Source organism: Capra hircus, chromosome 3 (assembly GCF_001704415.2).
Source record: "Capra hircus breed San Clemente chromosome 3, ASM170441v1, whole genome shotgun sequence".
Classification (NCBI taxonomy): Eukaryota; Metazoa; Chordata; class Mammalia; order Artiodactyla; family Bovidae; genus Capra; species Capra hircus.
In genome coordinates this window covers 54,117,468-54,141,470 of record NC_030810.1, presented here as the reverse complement: position 1 = coordinate 54,141,470, position 24,003 = coordinate 54,117,468, and the positions used below count along the sequence as shown (strand labels likewise).

The 24,003-nt window shown below is 37.5% G+C and overlaps 1 protein-coding gene across 7 annotated transcripts in view; it reads left to right on the top strand.

Annotated features, from left to right (window-relative positions):
* Positions 1-24,003, top strand: part of ZZZ3 (zinc finger ZZ-type containing 3) — a 117,963-nt gene that overhangs the window by 76,004 nt on the left and 17,956 nt on the right. The gene's annotated exons all lie outside the window — the stretch shown is intronic.

The window sequence follows — 24,003 nt, the reverse complement described above, 5'->3', positions numbered from 1 at the left end:
TAAACAATTTTACGTCATTTCCTCCTTTTAAAAGTCTTTACACTATTCTCTCTTGCTCATATTTGAAGAACAATGCTATAGATGAACCACGTGGTTCCTTAATCTCTACCCACACATACGTATACTAAGAAAAAATAATAGCAGACAAGTGCTTCCCCGGTGGTCCATTGGTTAAGACTTAGAGCTCCTAATGAGAGGACATGGATTTGATCCCTGGTCAGGGAACTAGGATCCTGCACAGTGCATGGGGTGGCCAAAATATAAAGTTAAAAAAAATTACAGACAGCTTAAATGCAGGATTTAAATTTTTTTAAAAGTACCCCCACCCCCAAACAAAGGAAATAGGAATACAGTGGTGAGTAAGGAATTTTCTTTCTCTTGATTCAAATGAAATCAAGGTATTTATTGCATTATTTAAGACGTGGTCTTCACACTTGTAAGTATAATTCAGCCAAATCAAGTGAAACAAACATCTATTTAAGAGAACTATCAGTTACACTCACATTTCTTCAGAGATCTAAGCGTTATTCCTGCATACTGTTATAAAGGATTGTGTATTCAGACCAGTAAGTTAACAGCAGCTAGATGATGTTTTAATCATTTATTGTTGAAGGTAAAATGTACCAACTATAACCCAAAGAAGTGATGAAAGTAAAGATTGTCAGACACTTTAAATACTTTTATATAAGGGCGCACTTTGAAAATGCTGATTTTCTTGGCATGGATAATTTTCTTTTTTCCCTTAGCTAAGAAAAAATAAATGATATTTCTTTTTTCAATATACAGGCTAATATTTTCTAACAAGATTGTATTTTTGCCTTTAGGATATTTTTCCAATCAGAGCCATGTAGGTGAAAAATTTTCCATCTTAAAAAATGTTGTGTGTGTATATAATTTAAATAGAGAAGGGAACTGATCTATAAGGACAAGTATTCTTTAATTTTTTTTTTAACCAGAAAAAGCATAAGCATAAGAATATGTTGAAGCTTAAAGGGAGTGAGGGCTACTACTTACTCTTGTTTATTTGCTAAGTCCTGTCTGGCTCTTTGTGAACCCATGGACTATAGTTTGTGTCCCTCCTGCACGGTAGCCTGCCAGGCTTCTCTGTCCATAGGATATCCCAGGCAAGAATACTGGAATCATTTTCTTTTCCAGGGGAACGTCGAGACCCAGGGATCTATCCAGTCTCTTGCATCGGTAGGCAGATTCTTTACTACTGAGCCACAAGGGAAGCCTGAGGGCTGATACTATCAAATGCTTATTTAAAGGTTTTTGAGATGTGGTTAGCCTCAATTCAAGCATATTTGCATTCAGAAGCAAACAGCAAGGTCAGAGATCCAGGGAATGGGTGTAGAACATAAGGGATTGGTGAATTGTCTGTTCTCATAGTTTACTAGAAATATTACTTCTAGTACATGACACTGCCTAAATTTGCTTTCTGGATATGTAAAGACAATTGAGCTCAGAAATAATTTTAAAAAATCAATTGGTATATAATTGATTTATAATGTCGGGTTAGTTTCAGGTATACAGCAAAATGAATTATATACTCATAGGCCATTAGAGTATTGAGCAGTTTCCTATGCTATACAGCAAGTCCTTATTAGTTGTCTCTCTTGTGTATAGTAGTATATATATGTCAGTCCCAGTCTCCTACTTTTCCCCTCCCTCCCTTATCTCCTGGTAACTGTAAGTCTTAAAAATAAGTTCATTTATACCCTTTTATTATATATTTGGCTGCACCAAGTCTTAGTTAGTGGCATGTGGGATCTAGTTCCCTGACCAGGGATTGAACCCTGGCCCCCTGCATTATAAGCTTGGAGTCTTAGCCAGTGGACCAGCAGAGAAGGCCTTTTTTTTTTTTTTTTTTTTTTGAGATTCCACATTTATATAAGGGATATCATATAATACTTGTCTTTCTGTATCTGACTTACTAGTATGATAGTCTGTAGCTCATAAATAACTTCTAAAAATTGTATTGCAGTTATACATTGTCCTTGCTGCTTAATTGTTAAATTATTTTATTCATCTCAATTGTGAATAGTGGTTTCTTTTTTAATATTGATAATTCTTAATGAATCTTTATTTTTAGGATTGATGCAGTTCTCAAATAGCACTGCACACTAGAATTACTTAAAGATATTTTAAAAATATGTGAATGCCTAGCCTTGCTCTAAAGATTCTGATTTAGTCTGTGGAATCTCAGAAATCTCCCGCCACCACCTCCCCCCCTGCCCCCCACCCGCCTCCTTTTGAAAAAAGCTCTTCAAATGATTCTTATAACCAACCAGATTTGGAAATCATTGCAATACACAGAGTAGTTTTAGAACCCATCTTAAAATTTTAATACTAAATTTTTTTTGGCCACCCGTGATTTGGAAGGTCTTAATTTATTAACCTGAGATCGAACCTGAGCCCATGGCTGTGAAAATGCTGAGTCCTAACCACCAGACCACTAGGGGATTCCCAACTGATTTTATTTTTTTAATGATTGAACTCAAAGAAGAGAAATTTCAGGACTTCCCTGGTGGCTCAGTGGTTAAGCATCTGCCTGCCAATGCAGAGGACATGGTTCAGTCCCTGATCCAGTAAGATCCCCTATGCCAAGGGGCAGCTAAGCCCGACAACTACTGAGCCTGCATGCTGCAACTACTGAAGCCCATGCACCTAGTGCTCGTGGTCTGTGACAGGGAAGCCACGATAATGAGAGGCCAGCGCACTGCAATGAAGAGTGGCCCCTGCTTGCCGCAACTAGAGAAAGCCCGTGTGTAGCAATGAAGACCCAGTGCAGCCATAAATAATTAAATAAATAAAATTAAAACAAATTTCAGATTGGACTTTTAATTCATACATTTCATTAAAAATTAAAAATTTATTTTTAGGGGAAAAGCTTTTAAACTTACAGCATGTATTTTCCTTATTTCTTTTTCGATTCTTAAAAGTGAGTGTTAATCTGTAATTTGGCATCTATCAAGATGTTTTCTGATACTTACTAAACATAACTATTATAAACTATGGGCTTCCCTGGTAGTTCAGATGGTAAAGCATTTGCTGGCAATGTGGGAGACCTGGTTCGATCCCTAAGTTGGGAAGATCCCCTGGAGGACGGAACAGCTACCGCTCTAGTAGAATTGCCTGGGGAATTCCATGGACAGAGGAGCCTGGCAGGTTACAGTCTCTGGGGTTGCAAAGAGGTGGATGTGACTTTCACTTTCGTTATAATCTATAATGGTAGTAAAAGATTCTTATATTGTTATTAAGCCTTTAGATGACAGCATAGAATTCTAAAAGTGAAAGTGAAAGTTGCTCAGTCAGGTCCAACTCTGGGACCCCATGGTCTGTAGCATGCAGACTCATCTGCGCATGGAATTCTCCAGGCAAGAATGCTGGAGTGGGTTGCCATGCCCTTCTCCAGGGATCTTCCCAACCCAGGGATCAAACCCAGGTCTCCCACATTGCAGGCAGACTCTTTACCGTTTGAGCTACTCACGAATCTGCCTAGAATTCTAAAGAGCCAGTCCAAATGATATGTGAGAAGTGGTTTTGTGGTAATATTTTGCACTCTGATCATATTTTTATTTGGCCATATATTTTGAAGAGTAAGTAATGGGTGTAAATGATCAAATACAGTTTCCTTCTGACTTCGTTTATGTTAATATTTACTGAAAACGGATACGTCCTTGAGAACATCTTCCTTTTTTTTTTTTTTTAATTCTAAGAAACGATTGAAATCTTCAGTTTTCTAGAAGACTTCAGGTAATATGCAGTACCATTTGAATAACCACAAAAATGGTTTCATTTCACAAAAATGAAAACTCAAATTATATGGATTTGTTATGTTAAAAATAGATAATATTCTTATAAATATGATTTTCTAATGTCTTAAAGGACTTCCATGGTGGCTCAGTGGTAAAGAATCCATCGGCTAATGCAGGAGACATGGGTTCCATCCTGGGTCAGGACGGTCCCCTGGAGAAGGAAATAGCAACCCACTCCAGTATTCTTGCCTGGGAAATCCCATGGACAGAGGAACCTGGCAGTCCATGGAGTCACAAAAAGAGTTGGACATGACTTAGCTACTAAACAACAAAAACAACAGATATCTTAATAAACAGCTGAAACTTTAATTGGCAGGCTCCTTAAGAAGTGCATGGTTCTAGTTTTAAGAAGTTATTCCTTGTTTTCTGGACATAGTAATTTTTATCTGCCATGTTCAGAGTCCCAGGTTTGGCTAGTTAATTTAAAACTATCTTAAAGATGGGGTGGAAAAACTCACAGGAGCTTGTTAATTATGCTTATAAATCATGTAAAAATAAATGACTGTGTATGATGTATTAATTTTGATGTATTAAATGTTCTCAATTAAGTATAGATGAAATCCCAATTGCTCACTGCATTGTGATTTAGGGCTCATAATTTTTCAGTGCTAGGATGATTACCTTTGCTTAAAGTTGGTGCTTCAGTATTATAGATCCTTTTTTTCCCGGTCGAGTGTGTTTGATTAACAATCTTGTGTTAGTTTCAGGTGTACAGCAAAATAATTCAGTTATACATGTATCTGTTCTTTTTCAAGTTCTACTCCTATTTAGGTTATTAAAGAGTATTGAACAGAGTTCCCTGTGCTATACAGTAGGTCCTTGTTGGTTACCTATTTTAAATATAACTATGTACGTATCAATATACATTGTCTAAATAAGAATTCTCTTTAGGTTTTCTGCCTATTATTTGATTGGATTATTTGCTTAGTTTTGACTGTGCTGGGTCTTCTATTCTCCTGCCCATCTGCCCTAGGTCAAGAAGTTCATTCTCTAAATCTGTGAGTCTCTTTTGTAAATAAATGTTCATTTGTATCTCTTTTTTAGATTCTGCGTATAAGCGATAGTATATAATATTTGTCTTTCGCTGACTTAGTTCACTTTGTATGATAATTTCCAGGTCCATCAATGTTGCTGCAAATGGGATTACTTCATTCTTTTTAATGGCTGAGTAATATTCCATTGTGTATACGTACCACCTTTTTCTTATCCATTCATTTGTCAGTAGACATTTAGATTGCTTCCATATCTTGGCTATTTTAAATAGTACTTCAGTGAACATTGGGGTGCATGTATCTTTTTGAATTACAGTCTCTCCTGGTATATGACCAGGGGTGAAATTGCTGGGTCAAATGGTAGCTCTCTTTAGTTTTTGAAGTAACCTCCATACTGATCTCCATAGGGGCCATACCAAAATTTATATTCGCATCTACAGCGTAGGACGGTTCCCTTTTCTCCATACCCTCTCCAGCATTTATTGTTTGTAGATTTTGTTTGTTTGTTTGTTTTATTATGGCTGGTGTGAGGCAATATATAATTGTAGTACTGATTTGTGTTTCTCTGATAATTAGCCATGTTGAACATCTTTTCATGAGCCTGTTGGCCATCTGTACATCTTTTTTGGAGACGTGTCTGTTTAAGTCTTCTGCTCAGTTTTTGATTGGGTTGTTTGTCTAGTTTTGACTGTGCTGGGTCTTCATTGCTGCATGGGCTTTCCTTTAGTTGTGGCTGCAGGAGCTACACTCTGATTGCAGTGCTTGGGCTTCTTCTCAGTGCAGTGGCTTCGCTTATTGCAGAGCTCAGGCTCTAGGGCCCGCAGACGTCAGTAGCTGTGGCACGTGGGCTCAGAGTTGCGGCTCCCAGGCTCTGGAGTACAGGCTCAGTAGTTGTGGCACATCGGTTTAGTTGCTTGCAGCATGTGGGATCTTCCTGAATCAGGGGTCAAACCCATGTCTCCTGCATTGGCAGGTGGATTCTTTACCACTGAGCCACCAAGAAAACCCCTGGTTGTTTGTTTTTTGTTGTTGTTGAGCCTCATAAGTTGTTGGTAAATTTTGTAGATTAATCCTTGTCAGTTGGATTATTTCCAAATATTTTCTCTTACACCGTTGGTAGTCTTCTCATTTTGTTTATGGTTTTCTTTGCTGTGGAGAAACTTTTGAATTTAATTAGATCCATTTGTTGATTTTTTATTTGTATTTCCATTACTATGGGAGATTGTTTGAAAAATTTTTTCTGATTTATGTCAAAGAACGGTATGCCCATGTTTTCCTCGAAGAGTTTTGTAATATCCAGTCTTACGTTTAGGTCTTCAATCCATTTTGGGTTTATTTTTTGTGTATGGTGTTAAAGAATGTTAACATTCTTTAAACATTTTTTAAAGAATGTTAATTAAAAAAATTTTTTTAAATTTATTTTATTTATGGGTGTGCTGGGTCTTCATTGCTTGTCAGGACTTTCTCCAGTTGCGTTGAGCGGGGGCCACTCTTCATTGCGGTGTGAAGGTTTCTCCTTGCGGTGGCTTCTCTTGTTGCAGAGCACAGGCTCTAGAGCACATGGGGTCAGTGAGTGTGATGCATGGACTTAGTTTCCCCACAGCATGTGGGATACTCAGAGACCAGGAATCGAACTCATGTCCCCTGCATTGGCAGGTGGGTTCTCAACCACTGGACCATTAGGGAAATCCCTAAACACTGTGCTGATTTCTTTCATTTACATGTAGCTGTCCAGTTTTCCCACACCATTTACTGAAAAGACTGTCTTTTCTTCATTGTATGGTCTTTCCTCCTTTGTCATATATTAATTGGCCATAGATGTGTGGGATTATTTCTGGACTTTTTGTCGTGTTCTATTGATCTGTATTTCTGTTTTTGTGCCCGTATTATACTGTTTTTATGACTGTAGTTTTATAGACTGAAGTCGGGGAGTCTGATTCTTCTAGCTCTGTTTTTCTTTCTTAAGAAAGCCTCTTTCTCAAGAAAAAGCCTTGGCTTTTTAGGGTCTTTTATGTCTACATATAAATATTAAGATTTCGCTGTTTTAGTTCTATGAAAAATACCATTAAGAATTGCTTTGCATCTGTGGATGGCCTTGAGTAATATAGTCATTTTAACAATGTTGATTCTTCCAGTCTAAGAACTTGGTATATAATTTCATATGTTTGTGTCAACGTTGATTTGTTTCATCAATGTCTTGTAGTTTTCAGAGTATAGTAAGTCCCCTATATACAAATGAGTTCCCTTCTGAGAGCAATTAAGTTCAACAAAGTTAGCATATGTTCCCAACTAACACAGTTGGCTGTAAAGTACAGTATAAGAATGAGGGACCTTGGCCTTCCTGGTAGCACAGTGGATAAGAATCTGCTGGCCAGTGCAGAGGACATGGGTTCGATCCCTGGTCCAGGAAGATTCTACATGCTGTGGAGCAACTAAGCCCGTATGCCACAACTACTGAAATCTGTGTGCTCTAGGGCCCACAACAAAGACTAACCTTCACTCTCCACAACTAGGGAAAGCCCTCACGCACCAATGAAGACCCAGCACAACCATGAATAAATAAAACTATAAAAAGGAAAAAAGAATGAGGGACTACTTACCATCTTTTCATTTTGCTCCACTCAGTTATTTTCACCTTTTTTTTTTCCTATTGTAATTGCTTGTTACTTCTTAGTATTACCAGATACATCACTGCTGCTTTTAAGCTTGCTTCCAGACAACCTGGACTTGAAATAGATACTGTACTAATGTACTGTATACAGTACTGTACAGTAAAGTACAGAAAAGCACAACCCCTTGTAGAGGATGCACACACATGACAGTGGATGCCAGACACGTGAATTGGACATGCAGACGCTGTTCACATCTTTGAAAGTTTGCAACTTGAAGGTTTGTATGTAGGCAACTCACTGCGCAGGTCTTTTGTCTCATTGGGCTTCCCTGTGGCTCAGCTGGTAAAGAATCCACCTGCAAAACAGGAGACCTGGGTTCGATCGCTGGGTTGGGAAGACCCCCTGGAGAATTCTATTGGACTGTATAGTCCTTGGGGTTGTGAAGAGTTGGATACGACTGAGTGACTTTCACTTTATCTCATTAGGTAGGTTTATTCCTAGGTATTTTATTCTTTTTTTATATGATGGTAAATGGGATTGTTTCTCTTTTGAAAATTTATTTATTCATTGGCTGCACTGGATGATCGTTGCTGTTTGTGGGCTTTCTCTAGTTGCAACAAGTGGGGGCTACTCTTTAGTTGTGGGGTACAGGCTTTTTTTGCATTGTGGTTGCTTTGGTTGTTGGGTAGCAAGGCTCTAGGGTGTGTGTGCTTAGTTGCCAGTGGGATCTTCCCAGACCAGGGATCAAAGTCTTGTCCCTTGGTTTGGCAGGTGGATTCTTAACCACTGGACCACCTGGGAAGTCCTGGGATTGTTTCCTTAGTTTCTTTTCCTGATCTTTTGTTTGGTAGTGTATAGAAATGCAACAGTGTATTAATTTTATATCCTGCAACTTGACTGAATTCACTGATGAGCTCTAGTAGTTTTGGGGTAGCATCTTTATGGCTTTCTATGTGCAGTATCATATCCTCTACAAACAGGAACAGTTTTAATTCTTTTCCAGTTTGGACTTTTAAAATTTCTTTTTCCCTTTTGATTGCAGTGGCTAGGGCTTCCAAAATTATTTTGAATAAAAATGATGAGAGCAGGCACCCTTGTCTTGTTCCTGAGCTTAGAGGAAATACTTTCAGCCTTTCACCACTGAGTATGATGTTAGCTGTAGGTTTGTCATATATGGCCTTTATTATGTTGAGGTATGTTCCCTCTATGTCATTTTTTTGGAGAATTTTATTTTATCTTAAATGGGTTTTGAATTTTGTCAGAAGTGTTTTCTGTATATTGAGATGATCATATGGTTTTTATTCTTCAGTTTGTTGATATGGTATAATCCAATGATTGGTCCACAGCTGTGGATTTTTGAAAGTTAATTTTATTAATCAGTGAACGTACATTCTATCAAGTGCTTCCTGTAAGCTTGGCATAGTCTTAGGTACCATAAATGTAAAGATGGATAAGAGTTGGTCTTTTTCCTGGAGGAGTTTGCAGAGACATTTTTATTTCTCTGATGTATTCATTAAAATTTTTTATTGGAGTATAGTTAATTTGAAGTGTTGTTTTCACTTCAGTGTATAGCAGAGTGATTTAGTTATGAAAGTTTCTTTTCCTGTATAGACCATTACAGAGTATTGAGTAGAGTTCCCTGTGCTATACAGTAGACCCTTACTGCTGCTGCTGCTGCTGCTGCTAAGTCGCTTCAGTCGTGTCCAACTCTGTGTGACTCCATAGATGGCAGCCCACCAGGCTCTGCCATCCCTGGGATTCTCCAGGCAAGAACACTGGAGTGGGTTGCCATTTCCTTCTCCAATGCATGAAAGTGGAAAGTGAAAGTGAAGTCATTCAGTCGTGTCTGACTCCTAGTGACCCCATGGACTTCAACCTACCAGGCTCCTCCACCCATGGGATTTTCCAGGCAAGAGTACTGGAGTGGGGTGCCATTGCCTTCTCCAGACCCTTATTAGTTATCCTTTATATATATATAGTAGTTTAGGGAGACACATTTAAAATTTTTTTTAATTGGAGGATAATTGCTTTATAGTGTTGTTTTGGTTGCTGCCATGCAACAACATGAATCAGCCATAAGTATACATTATGTCCCCTGCCTCTTGAAACTCTCTCACACCCTACCCATCCCACCCTCTAGATCGTTACAGAGCACCTTGTTGAGCTGCCTGTGTTGCACAGCGGCTTCCCACTGTTTTACGAATGGTAATGTATGTTTCAGTGCTACTCTCTCAATTTGTCCCACTTTCTCCTTCTCTCTGTGTCCAGAAGTCTATTCTCTGTGTCTGCATCTTTATTCCTACTCTGCAAATAGGTTCATCAGTACTATTTTCTAGATTATATGTGTATGTATGTATATGTATATATATATGCATTATTATACAATATTTGTTTTTTTCTTTTTTACTTCACTCTATTTAATAGACTGTAGGTTCATCTACCTCACTAGAACTGACTCGTTTGTTCGTTTTTATGGCTTAGTAATATTCCATTTTATATGTGTATCATAACTTCTTTATCCATTCATCTGTCGATGGGCATCTAGGCTGCTTCCATGTCCTAGCTAATGTAAATAGAGCTGCAGTGAACATTGAGGTATATATTTCTTTATCGGTTATGGTTTTCCCAGGGTGAATGCCCAGGATTGGAATTGCTAGGTCATGGGGTAGTCTTATTCATCGTTTTTAAAGAAATCTCCATACTGTTATCCATAGTGGTTGCATCAATTTACATTCCCATCCACTGTGTGAGAGGGTTCCCTTTTCTCCACATCCTCTCTAGCATTTATTGTTTGTAGATTTTTTGATGATGATAGTATCTCCTTGTAGTTTTGATTTGCATTTTGCTCATAACTAGCAATGTCAGGCATGTTTTCATGAGCCGCTTGGCCATATTTATGTCTTCTTTGGATAAATGGCTATTTAGGTCTTCTCCCCATATTTTGATTGGGTTGGTTGTTTTTCTGATACCAAGCTGCATGAGCTGCGTGTATATTTTGGAGGTGAATCCTTTGTGTCAGTTGCTTCATTTGCTGTTATTTTCTCCCATTCTGAGGGTTATCTTTTCATCTTGTGTATGATTTTCTTTGCTGTGCAAAAGCTTTTAAGTTTAATTAGGTCCCATTTGTGTATTTTTGTTTTTGTTTCCATTATTCTAGGAAGTGGGTCATAAAGGATCTTGCTGCAATTTATGTCATAGAATGTTCTGCCTATGTTTTTCTCTAAGAGTTTTATAGTTTCTGGTCTTTAGATCTTTAATCCATTTCGAGTTTATTTTTGTATATGGTGTAGGAAGGGTTCTAACTTCATTCATTTACACTTAGCTGTCCAGTTTTCCCAGCACCACTTATTGATGAAAGTATCTTTTCTCCATTCTGTATTCTTGCTGCCTTTGTCAAAGATAAGGTATCCAAAGATGTGTGGGTTTATCTCTGGGCTTTCTATCTTGTTCCTCTGGTTTGCATTTCTGTTTTTATGCCAGTACCATACTGTCTTGATGACTGTAGTCTTATAGTATAGTCTGAAGTCAGGAAGGTTGATTCCTCCAACTCCCTTCTTCTTTCTCAAGATTGCTTTGGCTTGGAGTCTTTTTTTGTTTCCATACAAATTGTGAAAGTTTTTGCTTTAGTTCTGTGAAAAATGCCATTGACAATTTGATCAGGATTGCATGACTCTGCAGATTGCTTTGGGTAGTATAGTAATTTTCATGGTATTGATTCTTCCAATCCAGGAACATGGTATATCTCAGGGAGGCACATATTAAGCCACTACGCATTTCCATCCCAATTGTACTTTAGTGACACTGTTCTTATGTCTGCAATGTCTCAATTATTTAATATCTCAGGAATATTTATGAAACTGTTACTTTATCACAATACTTGAGATGTGATTCCAGTGTATTTGTATATGGCTTACCTTTTGTTTTCCTCTCCCAGTAACTGGCCCTGAATATATTTGAGTGATGATAATTGGCATATAAATACATAGAAGAATACGAAAAGTTTCTTGCTCCTTTAGCAACTCTACATTTTCTATATTTGCTGTGATCTGTCCTTGCTTCCTTTTCTTATCTGGCTTGGATTCCCTGATCTTTAACTACATATTTTTCTTACCACCGTTTTCCCTCCCCTCTTCCATTGCCTTTCCTTTGTTCCCACTGAAGAAAAGTCACAGACTTCTGCATACTGGTAACTCTGTAAGTTTGTGGTTTCCAGTTACAGTTGAGGGCCTCTCAGGTGCCATGTACCTTCCATGTTTCCCTAATCAGCTTTTTTACATGACTTTTAAAAATCTTTTTTCACTCTGACTAAGCTATCAGTCCCTCAATCCACATATGATCTGGTTTTCTATTTCATAGTTTTCTCAGTCAACATCTTGTCACATATTTACCTGCATCTGTATCCATCCTTCGTTAGTGAGTGGATAGTGTCCTCATTCGGAGAAGGCAGTGGCACCCCACTCCAGTACTCTTGCCTGGAAAATCCCATGGACAGAGGCGCTAAGAGTTGGATATGACTGAGCGACTTCACTTTCACTTTTCACTTTCATGGCATTAGAAAAGGAAATGGCAACCCACTCCAGTGTTCTTGCCTGGAGAATCCCAGGGATGGGGGAGCCTGGTGGGCTGCCGTCTATGGGGTCGCACAGAGTCAGACACGACTAAAGCGACTTGAAGTAGTTGGGCAGGTAGTTGCCTGAGCAACTTGGAAGTTATTTAACCCCTTAAGTTTTGTTTCCTCACCTACAAGAAAAGAGTACTAATACATATAGGGCTGTCAGTGGTTGTAAAGGGATAACATAGTATATTCTGTTAGTTCACTTCTCTCAGTCGTGTCCGACTCTTTGCAACCCCATGGACTGCAGTACGCCAGGCCTCCCTGTTCATCACCAACTCCGGAAATTTACTCAAACTCATGTCCATTGAGTAGTGATGCCATCCAACCATCTCATCCTCTGTTGTCCCCTTCTCCTCCTGCCCTCAATCTTTCCCAGCATCAGGGTCTTTTCCAATGAGTTAGCTATTCTCATCAGGTGGCCAAAATATTGGAGTTTTAGCTTCAACATCAGTCCTTCCAATGAACACCCAGAACTGATCTCCTCCAGGATGGACTGGTTGGATCTCCTTGCAGTCCAAGGGACTCTCAAGAGTCTTCTCCAACACCACAGTTCTAAAGCATCAATTCTTCAGCACTCAGCTTTCTTGATAGTCCAACTCTCACATCCATACATGACTATGCAAAAACCATAGCCTTGACTAAATGGACCTTTGTTGGCAAAGTAATGTCTCTGCTTTTTAATATGCTGTCTAGATTGGTCATAACTTTTCTTCCAAGGAGTAAGCGTCTTTTAATTTCATAGCTGTAATCACCATCAGCAGTAATTTTGAAGCCCCCAAAAATAAAATCTGTGACTGTTTCCACTGTTTCTCCATCTCTTTGCCATGAAGTGATGGGACCAGATGCCATGATCTTCGTTTTCTGAATGTTGAACTTTAAGCCAACTTTTTCACTCTCCTCTTTCACTTTCATCAAGAGGCTTTTTAGTTCCTCTTCACTTTCTGCCATAAGGGTGGTATCATCTGCATATCTGAGGTAATTGATATTTCTCCCGGCAATCTTGATTCCAGCTTGTGCTTTTTCCAGCCCAGCGTTTCTCATGATGTACTCTGCATAGAAGTTAAATAAGCAGGGTGACAATATACAGCCTTGATATACTCCTTTTCCTTTTTAGAATCAGTCTGTTGTTCCATGTCCAGTTCTAACTGTTGCTTTTTGACCTGCATACAGATTTCTCAAGAGGCAGGTCAGGTGGTCTGGTATTCCCATCTCTTTCAGAATTTTCCACAGTTTCTTGTGATCCACACAGTCAAAGGCGTTGGCATAGTTAGGAAAGCAGAAATAGGTGTTTTTCTGGAACTCTCTTGCTTTTTTGATGATCCAACAGATGTTGGCAATTTGATCTCTGGTTCCTCTGCCTTTTCTAAAACTAGCTTGAACGTCTGGAAGTTCATGGTTCACGTATTGTTGAAGCCTGAATTAGAAGAAGTACTGAATTTTTAGTAGAAGCTGATGATGGTGAGGAGGAAAAACAGTACTTTTTCACTCAAAATGAGTGAGTGAAGGCATTTCTTTTTCCCATCTGCTTTTAAACATGCTTAGGTCTTTCTTGATTTGAAAATTATCTTTTGATTTCTGTACCTTTCAAATACTTTCTCTCCTTCACAGGTAAATTTCTTGAGAAAATTTATTCTATTTTCTACTTCTCTTTTGTTCACCATTCACTCAGTCCTAAAGTATTGAAGTCTAGCTTCAACCTCCCATCACACAAGTGAAGTGGCTTACTAATGATTTCCTTCCTGGTATGAAACCCAGTGGACATATCTCAGCCTTTTACCTTCCTTTTTTTTTTTTAATTAGAAGTTGGCTTAACCAGACCCTCCTTCTTGAAACTATTTTTTTAATAATAGTTTTGTCCAGACAGTCACCATGTGCTATAAAACCTATCTTATACATCTCTCAAATTACCTACTTACCTCTATCTCCATTCCCACTACCTTTCCCCTGGTTTATTACCACTAGAGCTCATTTAATTGGTCTTCCTCTAGGGTCTTCTTTCACTTTAATCCATTCTCCTTGTTCTTCCCTGAATGGTATTTGTAAACTGCAACATTTTTTCCTTCATCTTAAAACTCCTCCAGAGTTTCCTAATTGCTCTTAAAATCAAGCTTAATCTTAACTTTATAGAACCCTGTGTAATTAATCTCATTTTTCTTCTCAAGCCTCAATTCTCTTCACTCCTAATCTTACCAAATCTCTTTTTTGGTCTTAGGTGCTATGTTTTGCCTAGAAGCATTTCTGCATAATGTTCCTTCTGTTTGGTCAGGAAAGTCCTTGAACTTCTCCCCTTCTACCCCCATTTCCTAGCTAATTTCCATTCTTCTTTCTGGCTCAGTTGAACTTATTTTGGGAATCTTTTCCTGACCCTCAGAGATCTCTGTTCAAAGCCTTCTGATATTGTGTCCCTTTCTCTCTACGTCACTTCTTACCCCGTATTGTAATTGTCTGTTTACTTATTTGTATTGCCCCCCTTGACCTCTGTTAGGAAAAGGCTCTTTGTACCTGAGTGTTTAATTTAGTTCCTTAGCATCATAGGTGAATGAGTTTATGTATAAATGAGTGAAATCTTGCTGGTTCAAATATTTGAAACTAAGAAAAATGATGTTAAAAACTGTACTTTAGCATCAGAGTATAGAAATATATGCGAAACTTCTTTAAGCCTTCTATTTAAATTAGATCCAAGTAAAACAAGACATGGTAAGAGAAAAGGAAATTATAGCTTAAATGTCATGCTTGTTGTTTTTTCTTAAAGTATTAGATTGTAGACTCCATTCTAGATCCACTCTAGGCCAGTTTCCAGGTACTAAGATAGATTCAGAAAAGAGATACCTGATAATCTTTGTTGTAGAGACCATTGAAAGAACGACTGTCTTTAGTATATTTGATGAAACCTTAATGTGAAAGGAATTTAACCTTTGAAATACATCAGAAATCAGACTTCTTTCAGGGGCTACCTATACATTGAGAACATAATGAAGGCTTTTGGGGAAGGGGGCAAATATCTTTATACAGTTGTTTGAGACTGTCAGACCTCTTTTTTGATTGTAAGTGACGTTTTAGTTAAAGCACTGCTTATTCTGTTTATGATACATTTAATTAGGAAAAAAAAAGAACCCCGATGCTCTTCTTTCTTCTTTATTGTTACTAAATTAATATTTGTACTAGCAGATAAGAAGAAAAAGGAAGAGTTGTTAAATAGGCTAATTTTATTACTGTTCTCGTATATTTAAAATTGGGCAGGAAATTAAGGCCTCGTGTTAGGTTTTGGATAATGTTTTTCAGTTCAGTTCAGTTCAGTTCAGTCGCTCAGTCGTGTCCGACTCTTTGCGACCCCGTGAATCGCAGCACACCAGGCCTCCCTGTCCATCACCAGCTCCTGGAGTTCACTCAAACTCACGTCCATCGAGTCGGTGATGCCATCCAGCCATCTCATCCTCTGTCGTCCCCTTCTCCTCCTGCCCCCAATCCCTCCCAGGATCAGAGTCTTTTCCAGTGAGTCAACTCTTCTCATGAGGTGGCCAAAGTACTGGAGCTTCAGCTTTAGCATCATTCCCTCCAAAGAAATCCTAGGGCTGATCTTCAGAATGGACTGGTTGGATCTCCTTGCAGTCCAAGGGACTCTCAAGAGTCTTCTCCAACGCCACAGTTCAAAAGCATCAGTTCTTCGGTGCTCAGCCTTCTTCACAGTCCCATCACTTCATGGGAAATAGATGGGGAAACAGTGGAAACAGTGTCAGACTTTATTTTTGGGGGCTCCAAAATCACTGCAGATGGTGACTGCAGCTATGAAATTAAAAGACGCTTACTCCTTGGAAGAAAAGTTATGACCAACCTAGATAGCATATTCAAAAGCAGAGACATTACTTTGCCGACTAAGGTCCGTGTAGTCAGTGCTATGGTTTTTCCAGTAGTCATGTATGGATGTGAGAGTTGGACTATAATTTTCCTAGTGTGCAAAATCTAAACTCAATATTACATATAAATTAGGTTGTATAAATCATATTATGGAAGGAGATTTGCGGCAGGAATCTTCTAACTGTATTTCTAAGTTTTTATTATGTCATCTGTAAAGTGGCAGTGATACCTTTTCAAAGGGTTTTTGATCCAGGGTAAATATGATTGATTACATATGTTATGTACTCAGTAAATATTCATGAAATGAGAATTCCAAGGAAGGAAACAATAGCTGCTGCTGCTGCTGTTGCTAAGTCGCTTCAGTCGTGTCTGACTCTGTGCAACCCCATAGCCGGCAACCCACCAGGCTCCGCCATCCCTGGGATTCTCCATGCAAGAACACTGGAGTGGGTTGCCATTTCCTTCTCCAGTGCATGAAAGTGAAAAGTCAAAGTGAAGTCACTCAGTCGTGTCCGACTCTTCGCGACCCCGTGACTACAGCCCACCAGGCTCCTCCATCCATGGGATTTTCTAGGCAAGAGTACTGGAGTGGGTTGCCATTGTCTTCTCCAAACAATAGCTGAGCAAAGAGTAAAATTAATAATAGTATAATGAGATTGATTGTAAGGTAGCAGTGTCAATATGAGAAGTAAAAATGTTTTTATTCCACCTTGTGACTTGAAAATTTTATATAAATTGAATTCTTTAACAGATACTTACATACCTGCATACAACTTTTACCACTTGTAAATATACTTTACAAACCACTGTGTTTCAGATAACTAAGGTTGGTCTAATTCATTAAAGGTCTACCACTACTCAACTGAAGGAACTATTTTTCTTAACCTTTTCCTCCCTGCAGCCTCCTAATCAGAATGTATTTTTTTAAGAGTTTGTAGTAGCTAGGTCAGGCATCATGGTGTTTATCTTACATCACTACTGTGCTGAAGTACTGAAATTAAAAGAGTAGAATTGTGCTTATACAATAGCTTAAGTTGAGTAACTGTAGTGGGTCTAGAGATTAGATTTATTTGACAAAGATCTTACATTTAAAATACTCTAGCAATGATTACTCTTAAGCAGAATAAAGGCAATAACCTATAAAGGTATTTTCAACAAATACTCATATTGAACAGAGATAGCAGCTGAGTTTATTTGTAAACTGGCATGTTCTAGAACCATTAAAATCATTGCTCTAGATGGTAAAGTTTAACCAGAATTAATGACAGTTTGTTAACATAAAATTATTTTAAAATAATTGGATGGGATCTCTTAAATTCAGATATTTCAAGTGGTAGAATCTTAAAATACATATTTCAGATACTTTCCCTTTTGCTTTTCCAAGATAGTAAAGGAATAATGGATATAGAGAAGTTGAGAACTTTATCTTAGTAAGAAGATTTTTTTGGAAAGAACAATTTTAGATTTACAGTAAAATCAAGAGCATGCTACAGAGTTCCCATCACTCCCTACCCAATTGCCCCTATTAATAATATTTTACATTAATTATATATTTATTACAATTAATGAATCAATATTAATACATTATTATTAACCAAAGTTCATACCTTATTCAGAGTTCCATAATTTTTAATTAATGTCCTTTCTGTGTTGTAGAATCTCAATTAAGTTACTTTATAACATTTAGTTTTTATGTCTCCTTGTTGTGGTAGTTTCTCAGACTTTGTTGATAACCTGGGCAGTTTTGAGGGATACCAGTCAAGTACTAATCGATTTCTATTGGAGTTTGTCTGATGTTTTCCTCATGATTTGGGATGTGGGTTTTGGGAAGAAGACCACAGATGTGAAGTGCCATTTTTTTCATGTCATACCAGGAGATACACTGTTTTTTAAAAATAGTATTATTTTATCGAAGTATAGCTGATTTACAGTGTTGTGTTAATTTCTACTCTATGGTAAAATGATTCAGTTACACATAGGTATGTTCTTTTTCCTGTTCTTTTCCATTATGGTTTATCACAAGATATTGACTATAGTTCCCTGTGCTATACAGTAGGATTTTGTTGTTTATTCTCTATATAATAGTTTATGTCTGTTAATCCCATATGCCCAATCCCTCCCCCACTTCCTTTCCCTTTTGGTAACCACAAGTCTGTTCTTTATGTCTGTTTCTGTTTCGTAGATGTTTATTTGTGTCATATTTAGATTTTGCATGTAAGTGATGTCATATAGTATTTACCTTTCTCTTTCTGACTTAATTCACTTGTGTGATAAGCTCTAGGTCTGTCCATGTTGCTGAAAATGGCATTATTTTATTCTTTTTTATGATCAAACAGTATTCCACTGTATATGTGTATTACCTCTTCTTTATCTATTTATCTGTCTGTGGACATTTAGTTTGTTTCCACATCTTGGCTATTGTGAACAGCACTGTAGTTTATATTGGGGTGCATATATCCTTTCAAACCGTGTTTTTCTCTGGATATTTGCCCAGGAATGGGATTGCAGGATTGTATGGCAACTCTATAGTTTTTTGAGGACCTTCCACACTATTTTCTGTTGAGGCTGTACCAGTTTCGGTTCCCACCAGTGGTATAGGAGGATTCCCTTTTCTCAACACCCTCTCAGCATTTTTTATCTGTAGACTTGTTTAATGATGGCCATTTTGACAGGTGTGAGGTGGTACCTCATTGTAGTTTTGATTTGTATTTTTAAATAATTTTCAATGTTGAGTACCTTTTCATGTGTCTGTTGGCTATCTGTATGTCTTCTATTAATACTTGGGTCTTTTTTGCTAATTTTTGATTGGGTTGATTGTTTTTTGTCATTGAGTTTTATTAGTGATTTGTATATTTTTTGAAATTAAGCCCTTGTCATTTCTTTCATCTGCAAATATTTTCTCCCATTGTCCTTTTGTTTTGTTATGGTTTCCTTTGCTGTACAAAAACTTGTAAGTTAACTAGGTCTTATTTGTTTATTTTTGTTTTTATTTCTATTGTCTTGGGAGGCTGACCTGAGGAAACATTGGTAAGATTTATGCCAGAGAATGTTTTACATATGTTCTCTTCTAGTTTTATGGTATCATGTCTTATATTTAAGTCTTTAAGCCAAAGTCTTTAAGCCATTCTGAGTTTATTTTTTGTATGGTGAGAGGGGATGCTCTAACTTCATTGATTGACCTGCAGCTGTTCAGCTTTCACAACATCACTTGCTAAAAGGATTTTCTCTATTGTATACTGTTGCCTCCTTTGTCAAAGATTAATTGACCGTAGATGTATGGGTTTATTTCTGGATTCTGTTCTGTTCCATTGATCCATATTTCTGTTTTTATGCCAATACCACATTGTTTTGACTACTTTGCTTTGTAGTTAGTATTGTCTGAAGTCTGGGAGGGTTAGGCTTCCTGCTTTGTTCTTTTTTCTTAGGGTTGCTTTGGGTCTTTTCTGGTCCCATAGAAATTTTAGGATTATTTGTTCTAGGCCTGTAAAAAATATCACTGGTAGTTTGATAGGGATCACATTAAATCTGTATATTGCTTTGGGTAGTATGACCATTTTAACAATATTAATTCTTCCAATCCAAGAGCATGGGATCTTTTCATTTCTTCGAATCATCTTCCATTTTCTTTATTAATGTTTATGATGTTTATTAATGTTTAAAACTCCTCAGAATTTAAGTCTTTTACCTCCTTGGTCAGGTTTATTCCTAATTATTTTATTTTTGATGTGATTTTAAAAGGGATTGTTTGTTTACATTCCCTTTCTGATGTTTCATTGCTAATGTAAAGAAATGCAACCAATTTCTGTATGTTAGTCTTATATCATGCTAATTTGTTGAATTCGCTTATCAGTTCTAGTAGTTTTTGTGTAGAGTCTTTAGGGTTTTCTGTATGTAGTATTGGGCTTCCCTGGTGGCTCAGACGGTAAAGCATCTGCCTGCAGTGTGGGAGACGTGGGTTCAATTCCTGGTTTGGGAGGATCCCCTGGAGAAGGCAATGGCAACCCACTCCATATAATGATAATTTAGCTTTTCCCAGGGGATATACTGTTGATATGATTGATTGCATTTGTTGACCTGGATCACCTAGCTGAGGTATAGTTTGTCAGGTTTCTCCACTGTGAGGTTACTCTCTGTCTTCCATACTCTTTTCTTTGGAAAGAAGTCACTATATACAACCCACACTTAAGGAATGGGGAGTTATAGGTCTCTCTCTTTGAGAGCAGAGTGTCTCCACAAATTATTTGGAAATCTTCTACATGGGAGATTTTTTTCTTTGTCCCTTTTTTCTTTCTCTCCCGCCCCCTGCCCCATGCTTCCTCCATCTCACTCTCTCCCTCTCCCTCATTCTTCCTTTAGTCATTTATTTGTCTAAGTGAAGTGAAAGTGAAGTCGCTCAGTTGTGTCCGACTCTTTGCAACCCCGTGGACTGACTGTAGCCTACCAGGCTCCTCCGTCCATGGGATTTTCCAGGCGAGAATACTGGAATGGGTTGCCATTTCCTTCTCCAGGGGATCTTCCCAACCCAGGGATTGAACCTTGGTTTCGGCAGACTCTTTACCATCTGAGCCACCAGGGATAAATATAGACTCATAAATACTTATTTTCCTACTTTGAGGTGTAATTTAGTAACACTGTTTTATTGTTCAAATTGTTTCAGCTTTGGCCGTAGGGAACCTTTCTGTTGTCTCCTGTGTCCCATTAAGGTGGTGTACTTTCATTATATAGCTTTTTTGCCACTTCAGAATACTCCAGATTCATCTTGTGTATTTCGTGTCCCAGTGCTAGAATCAGCCTTCTCTGCAAAGGAACCCCATTTCCCTTTATTGCAGAAGGCAGTATTAGAAGTCAGTTTTTGAGTTCTGTATGCTCACTGCTGAATGCTGTTGATTATTTTATTTATTTGTCTCAGCTGGCAGAGCAGGAAAATACATGTGTATTCAGTAATCTATCTATCTATCTATCTATCTATACACCTATCTATAAATACTTCTATATGTAATTATGTACATATATATAAAGATAAACATGAATTTATACTTTGACTCCATCCCCAATTAATTATATTACCACATGGATTCTTCTAACTTCTCCCCTTGTTTATCTGTAAATTTCCACTCTAGCAATAGCAAACCCTGGTCATCCTCCACTCATTTATTTATTCCATCATATATGTAAACAGTATTAGAATTGTTCATTCTTAGCTACTTGGAAATAGCTATGTAAAGCAGAATATATTGCTCATGATCAGTTCCTTTTACCTTTAGTCTTTGAGATGCTACTCATTTCCAGAGTTACCTCGGTCAGGATCTTTTCCTTCTACCCCCTTCAGTGAGGTAGTTTCATATATGTATAATATGCTTAGGTCTTTGTGTCAGAGAATAGGTTCCTTCCTAGGGTTCCCTAATCTACTAAATGATTTTTTTAAATTTGCATACATTAAAGTTCATTCTTTATGCTTTTAAGTTTTACGCTTTTGGCAGATCCATATCATGGGTCCAACATTATAGTACCATGTAGAATAATTTCACTGGTATTAAAAATTCCCTGTTTGTCATTTACTCAACCCTCTTCCTTGCTCTGAACTTCCGGGAACTACTGATCTCTTTACTTTTATCTTTTACAGAATTTAATATTATTGGAATTGTAACATATAGCCTTTTCAGACTGAAGAAATTTATTTTAATGTTTATTGTTTATATATTTTTTTGGTTGTACCTTATATCACGTGGGATCTTAGTTCCAGGGAGTAAACCTGCACCCTGTTCAGTGGAAGCGTGGAGTCTTAACCACTGGACCACCAGGGAAGTCCCAAAGAAATTTATTTTTATTCTTCAGGTTTATTTTTACTCTTCAGATTCACTTATTTTTTGAATGTGTCAGATCTTTAGCTGTATCACACAGATAATCTAGTTATGATGTGAGGGCTTAGTTGTTCCAGGGTATGTAGGATCCTCGTTCCCTGATCAGGGATTGAAACCGTGTCACCTGCATTGCAAGGTGCCTTCTTAACTGCTGGACTAATAGGAAAGTCCCATGCAAGTTTTTTTTTTTTTTTTTCTGTTTTGATTTTTTTATTGAAGGAAAATTGCTTTACAATGTTGTGTTGGTTTCTGCCATACATCAACATGAATCAGCCACAGGTAAAGATATCTATGCAGGTTTTTTATCTCTTTCATTTCTGCTTAGATATATATATGGTAATCTTATTGGAAAAACCTCTGAATACTCTAGGAAATTATTCAAATTAGCTGCGCTGGAAGAATTAAATTCAGTATTTTCTTACAATCTTTTAACTTATTTTGGACTTTTACATCTTTACCAGTATATGGACTAGGCCTTTCAATTTGATAATCATTTTATTTTGATTAAAGAGAAACAAAATAGGGGGTGAAGAGTTCACTTTCTTTGTCATCTCTGTTGGAATTATTTTTTTAAGTCAGAATCGTTGTGGAATAATTTATATACAGTAAAGACTGTCAGAAGTTATTAACTTCAAAGAGAGACCTTTCTTCTCAGTTGCAGTAACTGTTATAGTACTTTTTTCAAGCTTCTGCTTGTTTTTTCTCATAAGTCTCTTCTTACTTGTGCCTCATTGTTACTTGCTTGCAGTAGTTTGCTGCAAGTTTAATACACTCAGTCATTTTCATATTGATGATACAGAAGTGTATCCTGCATGATAAGTCTTTGGTTATTCAGCTAAGTGGGACGGTTAAGAGTATTATAGAGAGGTTAGGTCTAGTACTCAACTCACTACAGTGACCCTAAGATTGAGCCTGCCTGGTAGAAAATACCAGCACAGTCAAGGTTTGTACACTCCATATACCTCAAAGCAAACGAAGGCAGAGTGAAAATGAGTTTAGACTTAACCTCCGTAACTTACCCCAGGAGTAACTTTTAATGTAGCCCTTGATTTCTGATTCATTTCTAACGTTTGAATGAAGTAGCTCTATCTTGAGATAAGTCTTACTTTTCAGTGTTAGCACTTTTAATATTAATTATTAACCATTTCATTAGGGATTAGTTAACAGAGCACTTGAGAATAAGAATATATTTTAGGTAGGGGCTGAAAAATTATTTTGATAGATACTGTTATATTGCAGTCATGCCATGGTTGTGAACATCAAAACTACATTGCTTTACCTTGGAAATTTCTGCTTGTTTGCTGACTTCTGGACTTTAAAGTTTCGGTATGCTTTTGATTGCACAGAACATCTATCCATTTGTTCATTCAAAAAATGTTTACTGAACATGTGTGTGCTGGGAAGTGTGCTGCAAACTGGATAAATGAAACAGTGGACTTTTCAGATATGTTGCTGTTATGGAGTTTACAGTCTATTGGGAAATAGAATGAAATTTATTCAGTCATAAAGAACAACGGTGCTTCACTAATATTTTAAAGACCATTAACTTATTTTGAAGTAACTTGGAGCAGTTTGTTCTTTGTTCTTTTTGCAAAATACATTCGAGCATTCAAGGTTTTGGGGCTAACGTGTTTCCGTATGTGATCCATATGTGAAATCAGACATTACTCAGAGAGCCAGGACAATGTGAACCAGAGGAAGAGTTTGGGAGAATATGAACAAGTAGTAGGTTTATGTGGGTAAAATTCATATTACCCTATTTATAGGCAGGGAAGTAAAAAATACTTCTTTTTACTTAAGAAATATTAAGTAATTTAATGTTACGTAAGTCCTTTTTTCTGTAAAAATGTTTAATGTATAAGAATTGACAAGTTAAATTCCTTTAGAATGGAGATATAACAGAAAAAATGGGCTTCCCAGGTGGTTCAGTGGTAAAAAAAAAAATCCGCCTGCCAAGCAGAATACAAGAGATTTGGCCCCTGGGTCAGGAAGAGCCCCTGGGTCAGGAAGAGCCCCTGGAGAAGAAATTGGCAATCTACTGCAGTATTCTTGCTTGGGAAATCTCATGGACAGAGGAGCCGGTGGGCTACAGTTCATGGGGTTGCAGATGAGTTGGATGCGATTTAGGAACTAAACAGCAACAGAAAGAACAGATGAGAATCATGGCAACTAAGATCATGTCTGAATTCTATGAAAGTTTCTTGTAACCCTGGTCAAGAAAATTTGCCCAGATATCTTATTCTAACAGGG